Here is a 14404-nt window from a genome sequence, read left to right as displayed (position 1 = left end):
AAGAGTCCGGAGTCACGAATGGGGAAATGCTGGCACAGGGAAGTGAAAGGACTTGCTCATGATCTCCTGACAAGCCAGTTGCAGAACCGGGAATAACACTCACATTTCCCAACTCTGTTTCCAGTGCTCCGTCCCCTAGACAAAACTGTCTTGTATTGCCAACCCTATCAGGTGACATTCAGTACAATATCAATACGGAAACTCATCCTTTATGAGCTTTTCAGTTCAGATCATTACTTAGGACTTGCGCTGAGCTACCACATACAGAATTTCCACTGGTGTTGTTTTACTTCTCCCTTTCGCCAGTCCAATTTGCAGCACTAAATAGTCAGCTTGACAACAAAGCCTTACATACCCTGCAATGATCAAGTCAGGAATAAGATAAGAGACTGCTATTGTCTTCTACAATACAGTACGTCGCAATAATACTGCCACATCAAAACTGTACTGTTTGTTTCCGTCTGTGATACGGGTCACCACTAAGTTACTCTGACTTAATACAAGAAAAGTCAATATTAAGGTTACTCCTTGTGGGAGGCATCCAGGACACCCAACTGACAAAGTGTTTTTAATATTAGAACAGCAAGATTTTTAAGGGCGTGTAAATGTCTTTCATTGCATGGGCTAAAATAGCACTAAGCACAAGTTCAAGGTGATGCCAGAGGCTCTTCTAAATCTGCATTTTCATCTCCCTTTAGATTAATTCATATTTTAACTGGTCATATCACTGATTGAAGTACTAGAGACGGAGCACTTGAATTCCTTTCATCTCATGCTTTTGCTACATGCTGGTAAGGCTGGACATCAGGCAAGCCTGTTTCTGGGGCATATAGGGACAGTGGGCGGGAAGACGGGTAGAATGGACTTGAATGAAGAAACATGAATTACAGGGAGAGTTTGAAGCCAGACTTGATTAAAATTGTCTAAAGCCTTTTCATGTTAATCCCACGTTCTCAAATACTTGTAGCTTGGCCAAAAATATTACTTATTAAATATTCCACACCAAAATAATTCAGAATACCAAAACTTGCAGTGCAAATAGATTTTCCTTTAGAGTGGTTGACTTCTGGCCTGATTCTGCAACCCTTCAGCAGAATGAAGTAGTACTTTGGTAGGTGATCAGATAAACTCTCATCTTCAGAAGGATTGAAGAGACTCGGGTTATTTACTTAAGAAAGGAGACAAACAAGACCCAATATTATGAATATATATTAGTAGTAAATAGTCCAGAGAAGACAGATTGGGAACTGCTGTTTTCCCCATCTCACAATGGCAGGGGGCATTTGAAGAAAATGAAAGGTGCAGGATTCAAAGCTGAGGAGAACAGTTTTTCACACCATGAATAATTCTTCTGTGCAACCCATGATCACAAGAAGCAGTTGAGGCCCAGAGCTCAAGAAGATTTTAAAAAGTTAGTGGTTATGTGCATAGCCAGTGCTGGATTTAGGCTTAAACTACTTAAGCTACAGCTTAGGGCCTCACAATATGAGGAGCCTCTAAATAAGAAAAAAAAGCTGGACATTTTCATGCTAATATGACTCTCTCTCTCTCTCTTTTTATATATATATGTCTATACACACACACACACACACACACACACACACACACACACACATATTATATATTTTTCATATTAGAATAAGCCATATAGATAGATAGATAGTATGGCTAATATATATATAGATATATATAATGATAATAATATAATCTATGAACATATTATATTATATAGTAATAGTATAGTGTGTGTGTGTGTGTGTATACACAGAGAGAGAGAGAGAGAGTGAGAGAGTCATATTAGCATGAAAATGTCCATTTTTTTGTTTTTATATCTATATATGGCTCCACAGTTATTATTCATATTGGAATTCATAAATTTGTGCAGAAATAACAATGATTCATCTTAAAATTTCATGAAAATCCATTTTGGGCGATTTCGTGGATTATTTTTTATCGTATGGGGCCTCTTAAATGGGATGTAGTTTAGGGCCTCAGCATGTCATAATCCAGCACTGTGTATAGCGATCAAGACTGTCCTGAGCAATAATTATTCAACGGCAAAAATATCTGGAAAGGAGATTTAACGTTGTGTTTCAGGTCTTAGACCAATCACTAAGTATGAGGATACCTTGGAGGGGGACAGGGAAGGAGGCAGTGCTCCAGAACGAGCTGCTGAGGGGTGCTGGTGCTCTCTTCTGGATGGTCCTGGTCATTGTCAGAGGTGAGATGAAGTGGTGGCAGCTCCCACAAGCCTACGGTCCTTATCAGAACCAACATCAAGCAGCAAATGCATGCTGTTCATCACAAGTAAGGGCTGTACTATCAGGCTGTTTCAAAATATCATGCTTTACACCCAAAGAGATACGTATGCTGTAACCACCGTTCCTTATTTGAGCAACCATGCCTCCCATTTTCTTCTATAAATCAGACTGGCACTGTGTCACTGGTCTGTGACTCTCCACACAGCACTCCCTGATTGGCAAACTGAGACTGTTTCCATAGGCTATACCCTTGATTTGAAAAGTAGTCTGCGCACCGACCCCCACAGAATGACAAGTTTCAGTGTTAATAGAAGGGTCTCTGCATGAATCACTGCCTCTGCTAAGTATTCCTGCTGTGGTATGCTTCAGGCCATTAATGTGATTGCAAGAACTGGCAACTGCATAACTCAGGGCCTTGACATTTGGATTAAAATGGAACCTTAAGCTATGCCCACACTAAGGACCATGCTTTTGGCAGGAGCGTTTCCTAGGCTCATGGGTATTGGATATCATTGTTTTTACTGTTTTGTTTTCTTTTCCACCAGGAGATGGGTCTTTCAATGAAGACAATTGCTTTCCTTGCTCTGTATGCCAAGCTGGTTTGTCCGGCTTCAGATACATGCGCACATCCTCCTTTAATTTGATTAGTGACAGATGCCATTATCTGAGGAAATCTAAATTGCCTCTTCCTGTGCTAATGAACTACTGCACTATGTGTGTGGGGATTTGAGAACAAGCTGGATTTATTAATGAGCTCCTAATTAAAGGGACAGTTCTCCTGTTCGTACCGCACTTGGTGTATGTTGGGTGGGGGAGTGGAAGAAGAGACAGATGGCACAAAGGACTGCCACTTCTAACTTCAAGCAAACATCTCTGTCTGTATATCCATTTTGTGTGTCCAGGCAGATATTTTAACTGAAATCTCAAATTTAATTTTTAAATCCTAAAAATTCTGAGATTATTCCAAAAAGCTAAAGGCTAAAAAAAATAAGCATTTCAAATAGTACCTAGCCAAAAGAGGCTCTATCTTATGAATGGGATGCTGAGATACTACTAAAATATTAATTAAGAATCAAATACAACACATAATAAATCTCTGCAGTCATCATTGATTGACTAGTGATGAGCAGGAGGGGTTGCTTTATGTCTACGGTATAGGCCCTTATCTTGTATCGTTTCTCTTATCTGTACTTACCACGGTACTTTTTATAGGTAAAAATGATCATCTGCATTTTACAGCTGGGAAAACAGAGGCATGGGAAAGGTAAAGTACCTAACTCATAGCTGTCTTCCATGTAAGTAGTGATGGCAGATGTAGACTCTGTGGTTCCTAACTCCTGGCCCAAAGGCCAAAACAGTGGACAATGCTGCCTTTCCTTATGAGGTCCTGAAAAAAATGAGAACTCAATTTTCTTTAAGTTGCATCCATCCTAATAAGTGTAAAACCTCTCTTCAAAGCCAGTTAAGTTGTTCCTCAGAGGGCTGGGGGGTAGGGCCAATGATCAATGAATGTCTCTAGGTTCTTAAAATGTTGCCTACACATGTTCCTATAATATATGTGCTTCTAAAAGAAATTATCTTCCTGAGAATGCAGAGGACATTCCTGTAAAAGGTGAAATGTCACTTCCTGAACTTAGCCAAAACTTAGCCAATTCATTTTTTAAGGCATTGCATGCTTGTGTCCCAGACCCTAGCAGAAACGAGTTCATTTCTTGGCTGTGACCTTCAGGTACTTCTATAATGCCAATAATTGAAAATAGTGTAGATCTTCAAATGAATTCATTCCTCTCCTGGATCTCCTTCTTCCATCCCTTGACTGTCTACACTTGGTTGCTCTCAAGAGACTTCCCTGCTCTGGTGCTAGGACAGAATCATGCCTCTGACAACAGAGACATCCTGCTGTTATAGCACAATGGACTTGCTGAATCGGTCAGAAAGCCTCCAGGAACAGAGTGCCCAATGCAGACAGCTAGTGAAGCGTACCACAGTATGGGAATGGGTGGTGGAGGTGGAAAGCATCTGATCGTGCTGACATATGAGAGCTCCAGTTTGTACAGTGGACACACAACCTTATAAAGTCACCACTGATTTTTGGTGGCATATTCACTGAACACCTGGCTTGAAATGCTAACAGCTTTGATTCTGAGAGATGGGTGGCTAAAGACTTTCTGAAAAATCATGGCTGTTTATGAAATTTCTAGTTGGGCACTTCAATAACACTCATCAGTCTAAAATGTTGGCCTAGGTATCTGTAAGCTGAACCTATCTACAAATATACTTTGCAAGAAAGAGCACTTCTATAAATGCCCAGAAGACGTATTGTAACTTAACCTCATACTGTGCACTTGGAAGAGAGTAAAAGAAAGCACTTCAAAACTATTTCCATGTGAATGTCTTCTTGGCTTACTTGTAACTTTTACCCAGGGAGCTGACTTCCCAGGAGCTATTTCCAAAATGTAATGGAGCAACTTGTTTCTTTTTAAAATTACTCAGGAATTGGACTGGTCATAAATTATACTGAATGGTCTCCAAGATCACAGCCCATGGTACCATTGTATTTAAATCCAACGGAGAAGTGTTGGGGGGTTGGGGGAAAGGAAAAAAACAAGCTAAATACACAGAAATGTCTTTATCTTAAAACTATGTTGCTTTCTTGACTTGCAGCATCTCTAGGTTGGATTAAACTCAATGTGGACAGCTCTCTTCATCTTGTATCCAAGCACCACGTGCCACCAGGTTATCCAAAAGAAACTAGAGGAGTTTCTTTTCCCTTACTGTAGAAGGGCCCAATCCATCTTTTGGCTCTCTGGGTGTATCTACACGTACATTTACGTTGCATTAAACATACTGCACAGTAACTTATTGCGCAGTAAGCAGAAATAGGCTGGCAGCTACATGTGCAGGCGTTAAAGCGCATTAATGCTAAGCTTAGTCCCAAATCAGTCCACACACACAGTGCTAGTACACAGTAAAGTGTCTACATGTGCTTTACTGCACAGTAACTAACTGAGTGTAAATTTGATACCTGCATGATCCAGGTATCAAATTTATGCCCAACTCCGTGTACGTCGCCATAGTTACTGCACAGTACAGGCATGCATGTGTAGACATGTGCCTGTACTGCATAGTAATTTAGGTTACTGCACAGTAAATTTGCATGTATAGACGCACCTAGTGACTACAGGGGTAACGGAGAAGGGAGTTTGGCCCAACAGCTCTGATGTTACAGAATTTTCTCTGTCACTGAAATGTTTTCATGAGTATGAGGAGGGTCATTGTCACTCACTAGAAACAGTGCAGGGAAGGAGAAACTGGGATGAATAAAACAGAGACGAAGGTACACAGGTTTCTGATTTAGCCAGTTCAAGACCTTGCAGGGGCAGTGACCATAGCAGGAAAAAAAAACAAAACCCTCTGTGGAGATGTTGCTAGAATAGGAACTTGTGCAGCAAGAGGCAAATTAAAACTTTCTTCTAAAGAGTAAAGATTCAAGTGAGTTTTCCTTCTTGAACACTTTGGAGCTGACACCTTTGGAGTACCTACCAGTTGGGAACATGTGTATCTTAATAGCAAATCCTAACTCTTCCTCCACCAAGTGGGTTGGACCCTCTGGAAAGCTACTTCATTTGCCCAGCTTGCTGGGGGATCTCCAGGATCATGTAGGGTCCTCTGCTTATTTCTATGGTAACCTTATAATTAATGCTTTTCTAGTTCAGCAAAGACCAATTTTACTTAGGGAATCTAGGCTTCTGTCAGCAGCTATGTCACACTGTGGTCTCTTACCGTGGTGTCCTCTTTTTCATTTTGGCCCCGATTTTGCACAGCACTTGAGTAATCAAGAGGAAAAAATATAGGGCCAGCTGATGAATATCAGTAACACTGGACCAGCAATGATTGGGCCGTAGAAACGATCAGCTGTTCCAATATGTTTGTAGACACATTTTAAGGACGATCCTAAACTTTTCAGGTACGTTCTACATGTGGTGGATGGAGGGCATTTGATTGCTTTACTTAACGGGCCAAGAAACATGGATTTTATTATGCATTACTGGCTACCAAAGCCCTCTGAAATCAGTGGCCATCTAACCAGGCACTGCAATAGGCTTTGGATCTGGCCTCACGAGCCAGATGCTCAGCTCATGTATCTCCTTGTCGTTCCAGTGACATCCAAAGAGCTACAGCAGTTTACAGCTGGCTCTATCCCCCTGCTCTCAACAGGTACAATCATCTGAGAAAGCAGTCTGCTGACAACCTTCTCCTCTTCTTCTGCGCACTATTTCCACTGTGTTCCCAGCTTCCTCATCTACCCAAATAACATCCTTCTCTAGGTGTATTATCCGTCACCATAAAATCACTCATTCTTTCAAATACAATTAATTTTAATGAGGTTGGCATGGACTAACAAGCCGTTGACTCGCATTTATGGATCCAGTAAACAACTTGTTTTCTTTCAATACCGACACTTGGGTGTGCTAAATAGATTTAGAACATTAGCCAACTTTGTGTGTTGGACTTGTGCCCGCCTTTTTACTGGGACAGGTCCAAGCGTTTCCTCCAAGGTTATTACTGTGCACATTCATATCCAATAAGAGGGATGAAATGAGAGTAACCTGCTGAATGAGTCTTGATTTTCTTACGCTGCTTAAAAATAGGCAAGACACAGACTTCAGTTCTCTCTCTGAAGAGGTGAGACCTAGCTATGCTGCTCCCAGAGAGGTCCTAGGAAGCCATCATATGTCCTTCATTGACCTCCACCTTACTTCAGCACCCAAGTAGCCACCCGATCTTTCCTCTGCAGAGAGAGGCAGGGCAGGGGAATGCTTTATATGCCATGACCCCCCTATGTGGCTGTGGAGAGCAGTTTATAGTCTTGGCCAGTGGCTCACACATTTATGGGTGGGGAGGGCAGTAAAACAGCCAGCTGGGACATTTCCATCCAAGATTTTTAACTAAACACTGGAAAGGAAATATTCTACATCATTTTTAATGCTATTTGGCACAAGCCTATGTGACCATTACATTCTTAACAAAACCTGGCTTGGTAGTGAAAAAAAATCCCAACTCTTCGCAAATGACTCATGTACTTATTAACAGGGAAACAGTGCCAACTAGTTATTTGATTAATAGCCTTTGGCCATCCATAATGCTCACTGAATGGAAGAAACACTTTTTCGGGAAGAAGTTGTTAGAAAACTAATGAAAAAGGCTCGGAGACATTTTTGACTACCTGACTGCTGTGGGTTCTGATATAAACCCCTACTCAGCTAGATGAGGTTTTAGACCCAGACTTTGACGTATGAACTGTCTATTGATGTTTTTAGGCCTATAACAGGAAGGACAGTTCAGCAGTGAGGAAGCTACCCTGGTGCTCCTCAGTGAGATATAGTTCTGCCAAAGCCTTTGGGTATTACAATCTCTTTGTGCCTCAGTTCCCTATCTGTACAATGGGAACAATAGCATTGCCCCAGGGTCAGGCAACTGTTTTTCGGATAAGTATGTTAAGTTAAAAGGTTGTGAGATGCTCAGAAGGAGTCCCCTAGGTACTTCAAATCAATGCATAGGTAGGTGTTCTTGTAATTTTTGGCCATCATCGAACTATTTGGAGCACTGAAAACAATACCTTCATAAACCGCCCACAAATCACAAAGCCAAACCACCCATGCATTATACTTTTAAATATGCTGCACAATTTCCCGAGTGATTCAGCTTAAGCTGGGAAGCCCGGGTTAGAAAATTATGAATAAGAAAACTTTTGTGAGACTATAATCCTTGTATGAAATGTATCCTAATAGATGTTAGCTCCTGTGCTGTCAGGGTTAGCCCTATAATGCACCAGCCACCACACATCCTACACATGAACTGAGTGCATGCAGTTCAAGCAACTCGTCCTCTATTAGCTAATTAACCGTAAGCAACATTAATTAAGTGTGGTTCTCTGTCTATCCGTATGAAACCCAATTACTTGGGCTTTTACATTGCACAATTAAAGTCAGAAATAAACTTGAAGCATTAAAACAGGCCCTTGGTCTGGGCTCACTAAACAAACAAACAAACAAGAGCCGCCCCTCCGGGATTCACAGATCATAAAAATCTATTGCTCATAATGTTCTTACAAGACAAATTCCCAAGTTTTGGAGGACAATCTATTATACAATACTTTGGCTTTTCTTCCCATTCAGGGGAAGCAAGCTATATTCATAAACCAAGCCTATTCATTGATTTATCAAATGATTAAACAGGCTACATCATTTACATCTTTTAGTACAGTAAGCAAGACATATAGCAAGGGAATGTAAGCATTTAAACTGAACGCAGCTGGCAAAGGAGCTCAGAAGGACCTACACAACACTTTTGGAAAACCAGGCTTCCTTATGGTATCTCAGGTGGGGCATCCAAAATTGCGACACAGGAAATCACTGGTCCCGGTATTACTTATTTACTCTCACCAGAATCATGTGTGTGCATATGCATACAATCTCTCTCTCTCTCCTATGCAGCTAACCCTTTTGAATTGCTAGCCCTCTTGAATTCAGTGGGACTTCTTGATTTATCTTTGAAGTAAGCATCTTTATAAGCTTCTGTTGGATCAGAGTTACAATGATCAATGGAAGCAGGACCAATTTAGGTAAGAACTAAACCAGCTTATTATCAGGGATCTAATAAAACAATGCAATGGGATGCACTGGCATCAGATAACACTAAACAAGGGCTTGATGGTATTAAATGCAAAATGTAAAAACAATCAGACTGACATCTTCACAAGGAGAGCATTTAAATTATTCACAGTCAATGCAATACAATCCAGAGCTAATTACAGTCTATATGTGCAAATGAAAGTAATGATAATCATAATTACTTTGCACTTATATACTGTAGCAATTTTCCTCTGAGGTCCTCAAAGTCTTTATAAACATTAATTAAGCCTCACAACAACCTGGTGGGCGAGGTAGTCTGTTACCATCTTTCTCATTATAAAGACGGGAAGTGAAGTGTAGAGAGGTTAAAGGGGCCGATGAAAAAGGGAACTTTGGGCATTTATACACGTGTTCCTGGAGTGGAGGCGGGGGTGCTTTAATTAGGGTGGCTCCAAGAACCACTCTAATTAAAGCGCCATGCATAGCAGTGTCCCTGCACTGAAAAATGGCAGTGGGGCACTTTAAAGCTTGCTGAACAAGCCCCTGCAGAGATGCTGATACATGTGATGCTGGGGGCTGCTGGAGCACGGTAATTGCCACACTCCAGCAGACTCGATTAACTGAGTGCACTCCGACACACTGTAATTACAGCACGTCAGTGCAGCCTTGCTGCACGTGTATAAGCACCCTTTGGTTCTTCAAATTTGGGCTTAAGTTTTTGGTGCTTGGCCTCATGAGTGGAATCCAGCCCCACTGCCCCCAGTTCCTGCTCCATCCATTTGACATTCAACCAGCACTGGATCAAAACCAGAAATATTTGGAGGAACAGAACACAGGCCTGTTCTCTTTCAGCTGAGCACAATAAGTTTTACACTACTGTCAGGCTCTCCTAACTATGAAGTTGGTCCAATAAAAGACAACACCCCCAAATCCTTGCTTTTCCAAGAGGGAGGAGCTTGGTGAGTTTGTACCCCACCAGAACTGGGCAGACACTGAGCAGGGCGCTCTAGATTGCTACTTTAGACCTAGGTACTCAGGACTCCTATACACATGCAGGGATGTGGTCCTAAGTAACTTGCTTAGTGTCATAGTCTCTTTCCTAGGAGAAAACTGAATACAAGAATCCTCTCTTTGTTATCTCCACTAGCAGTTAACATCATTCTCTGTGTCCAAAGCTGCGCTATATCACTGGTAGATAGGTTAGGGCATAGGTGATAAATGTTGAGAGACAGGTTGGAAGGAGGTCTGATTGATGGATTAGGGAAAGAAGGTGTGAAGTTGGAAATGCGCACCTCATTTATAATTACAATGCCATACAACTTCACAATGTTGCCAGCAGTAAACTTCCAAAAATCCTGAAGCAGACCCTAAAAATAACGGTTGGCTTAATTTTTCTGCAAAGCGGGTTCTTTTTATTTTCTTCTCTTTTTGGAGCATTCAGGTTCCTGTCCTGAGGGGGAGTCACTGTGGCAAGGATCTTTTTGCTCTGTGCGTGGACAACTCATTGCACGATGGAGTTCTGGTCTTTGATTAGGGCAGCTATTCCTATGACAATATAAATAATTGAGAGACAAGTAAAACATTGAGAACAGTTTACTTATCTTTTTTTGGCTTAATGTTTTGGGCTTCAGTTAAAAGATAAATGGATTTTAGAGATTATATAAAGCAGAGAATTTGCCAGTCTGAAAGAACTGTATAACCCAGCAGACCATAGCTTGAAATCCCCAGTCATTTTTTAATTGCTGTTATTTACGTGTGCTCCGGTAACACCCGCAATACTTGATGGTGCTGCGCGCGCGCGCGCACACACACACACACTTCTCTAGGCAGTTGTGCGTTCATCATTGTTTAAGGCCATAAAATACAACAACCATCAATTTCCAGCCTGCCAGCTTAACAGACTCTTGTGATGGCTGCATTTCTATAGACCTACACAATAGGACTAATTGCATGGGCTTGCAATATAAGCCAGAGGTCGTTTGATTACTGGCTGTTTTGTACCATGAAAGTGCACATTAATTATTTAAAAGATGGACTTATAATTATTGTGAGCTCTAAGTAATTACCTATAATTTTGGCAAGTGTTAGAAAAACTGATAGTCTAGCAAATTCAGGTTTTAGTCATTAGTAAGCTCATAATTACATTTAAATTGCAAAATGAGAATTATGCAATTTATCTCCCCAATAATGCATAAACATTACAGTGATTGTAGGTTTTAATGGACTATATTATTACAATAAAAAGTAGAGCAGTGATGGGCAGTGAGGGGCAATTTGAGTTCATTGCAGTTATTTTACATTATAATTGCTTATCAGTGACTGCATGGTTAGGTCTCCCGAGATTAGTGTAGCTTCCCCCCGCCTCAAACAAGCATTTTATATTGGAAAATAACATCATATACAAAAGAGTCAGTAAAATGAAGTAGTGACTAATTTTACATTTATGTAGAATTAATTCCACCATATGTTTGTAGGTAAACGGCCTAGTCCTGGTTTAATTACTCTTCTCCAACCACAGTTGCTAAGCATGTCATGAAGATATGCACTCTTGAGCTGTGCTCTTTGGCCAAGCCTGTCTCTTCGTTGTGTACTTGCATTCTGTAGACCTGTGGGGTTCTGATAAATGAGTAGGGCTAGCAGGTCCTACTGCAGTACATGCAAGTAAAATTGTAATTATTAAGAAAGCCACCAACTAATGCATATAAAAAGAGTTTCATACACTGTATTCAGTGGGTTCCTTAACAGTTCAGGACAATCCGCAAGCCATTAAAATCAACAGAAGAATTTCTACTGACTTTAGTTGCACTCAGTTGTACAGTAACTGGACAGCAGAGCTGATCGTGAAACAAAGAGAAAAAAAAATCACTATACTAACTTACTGCCATTATAGTCTCCGAACATCTATGCACACAGAGGATCCAATAAGCAATGTCCATAATCATTATGATCATTCGGGATGTATCTAGATTAGGTAAGGAGCAAGGTTGGCATTTCACCTGCTTATTGGTGATGACAGTATCTGCAACACCAGGTACTGCAGAAGTCCGCTGTATGCTCTTTTATAAGCAGAAGCATCACACAAATTCATTACAAATTAGGCTGTACCTGAAAAGCAAATGAAATCTAGTCAGTGTTTATGCTTCTGTATTTGCAGAGCTGGGATCAAGGCAGTCACAAGAACATGGAGCAGGAGAAAAGAAATGAGGCTTTTTGGAGGGAAGGGAACACTAAATATAGGCTAGAATATAGGGTAGAAATGGAAAAAGCTCAGAGCGCTGGCCTAACTTTACTCCATTGAACCCAATGGGAGTTTTAACACATATTGTCAATACCAAAGTTTTTGCTGCATTTCAGTAGTGCCAGTTTTGGAGCTGCATTGAAGCGACTGAAATGATTTGTACATATGGATGAAGCACTTCATCCATTAATCCAAATTAACTTTGTTAGTTTAAGGCAGAGGGCAGCAACATATGGCCTGTGGGCGTGGAGTTTGGCAGCATTTAAGCAACGGGGGATGCTTTCTGTGGATGCTGTCCCCATCTGCCATGGGGGAAAAGTGCCAGCCGTGGGCACTCTCCCTCTCTGGTTAGGGAGACAATTGGTGGCAGTGGAAGGGGCTTAGCACCCATTCCCCATTCTGACCTGCAGCTGGAAGCCAGGTTGTCTACCCCTTGTTTAGCTATTAGCAATGGTCACCTTATGAGACATCAGATTAGTTAACAAAGATATTTTTGGTAGCTGCCAAAAAAAAGTTGAAAGTTTGGAAGTGTCAAATACAGTTCGCAATGTAAGGTTCCAGTTTAGACCCTGGGGTTTCCATCATATACAAGCAGTTTCAGCTAGCAATAATTCACGTACATACTGGAGTACTGAAAATAAAAAAGGCTTATCACAGAGGAATCACTAGCACAACTTCTTTACTTTATAGATTTTTCTCCTTCCCTGTCTTTCCACAGAGGTGACCAGGCTGATGTAGGGGAAGGCAAAGGTACTCCCTTCTTTAAAGGGAAACCTTCCTTTGCAATTACTTGCTCCATGATTATAAGCTTGACCTAGCAGTTTCTTTGGTCTATGGAAAATTCCTTCTCTTATGTTGTGGAAGGAATCGTGAACAGGAATTGCACTTCCAGTCTGGTCTCTGGTAGAGAACTTTGTGAGGGGAAAAGAGCGGGGCAAAAAGAAAGTCCCGAGAAACCTGAATAAGGGATACTCACCGCAGGTGCAGAGAGAAGCCCAGCCAGAGCAGGGACCGTGCCACCATATTTCTGCAGCACATACTGCCTGTGGACTGGTGGAGGGGGTACAAAGATGGGTATTTCTGGGCCCGAACAGTGGAGGACCATGGCCGGTGGACTGAAGAGATGCTGGATGTCTTCCCAGCTGGCAGCATCCTGTGGCCAACTGCAGGAAAAGCAAGTGGGCTCACTAGCCAGAATGGTTGGAGAACCACTGACAAACCCCTGGATGCGCTGAGCCAGGGAAACACTCGAGGACACCCGGGCAAACACTAAAGCAGTGGAGCCACCGTGAATGGGTCTGTGAGCTATCAGAGGCACTGCCCCTTTTTGCTTTTCCCTCTTTTTTGTTGTTATTGTTTTTAGAGGGGGGAGCTATTGGGCTCCCCTCTCACTGTGCTGGGGAAAGTGGCAGGAAGGAGAGCTCCCCTCCTTGAGGGTGCCTGTTCTAACCCTGAGGAGCCAAGGCAGGGTAGGAACACCTGCAGAATTAATTTTGTTTGATTATTGGGTGCATCCTTAATGGGCTACTTACAGTTGACTGCTCCAGGAGCCTGGGATAAATTGATTCCACTTGATGATCTGATGGATCATCAGCACTGAAGGACTGAGAACAGTTGATCAGCCCAGGAACCTGATTTCAATTTTTGATTATATAGTTGGTTACCTGATTGGATCCTTAAGGGACTGATCCAGACTGAGTAACCCGGGAACCTGGGATGAATTTGAGGTCATCGGTCTTACGGACTGCAGGTGGACTTATTTTAATTGATGGACCTATAAACCAATGAGCGACGGATTTAAGGATGGCCTCAGGGAGCCCGAGCAAATGTATTTAAGCTCCTAGACATTAATTCGGTACAGCACTTAACTGCCAGCAGCACAGGGGGATCGATACAAGATCCAGGCTCCGACATGTGTCCTCCAGGAAGTGGTAAAGGTGGTGTAGGAGGGGAGGTGGAGCCCCACGAAGAACACCCTCCGAGACGACCAGCCAGGCTCTATGGCTGCCTGCACATCCAGCTCCCAACAGTTAAAGGAACATCAAGGCATGGCAGGAGAGAAAAGAATATCGGAGGTTGGGGCATTGCAGTACTGTGCTGTATCCCAACAGCTTCTTCCCATAAGACATCGGGCTGGCATGGGTCACGGCCATATTGCACCTACGCCCAAACTTGTGCGCACTTTTGAGCTGGAGTTCTGCCAGGAGAACTGGCTTTGTTTGACACCAGGAAAAATGTCAAAGCTGCTTTGTATTGCGACTTTACCAGCT

General features: G+C 42.0%; 1 long non-coding RNA gene across 1 annotated transcript; it reads right to left on the bottom strand.

Moving 5' to 3' along the window:
• Positions 1-11244: 11244 nt before the first annotated feature.
• Positions 11245-13893, bottom strand: LOC149854119 (uncharacterized). Its single transcript, XR_016439040.1, has 3 exons — positions 13799-13893; positions 13111-13297; positions 11245-12001 (listed from the first exon to the last, which is right to left on the bottom strand). It is a non-coding gene; the product is annotated as an uncharacterized LOC149854119 (long non-coding RNA).
• Positions 13894-14404: the final 511 nt, after the last annotated feature.

This window comes from Crocodylus siamensis, chromosome 13, assembly GCF_052110815.1.
Source record: "Crocodylus siamensis isolate JL-2025a chromosome 13, ASM5211081v1, whole genome shotgun sequence".
Classification (NCBI taxonomy): domain Eukaryota; kingdom Metazoa; phylum Chordata; order Crocodylia; family Crocodylidae; genus Crocodylus; species Crocodylus siamensis.
The sequence above is the reverse complement of the archived record's forward strand: the minus strand, read 5'-3'. Positions and strand labels throughout refer to the sequence as shown.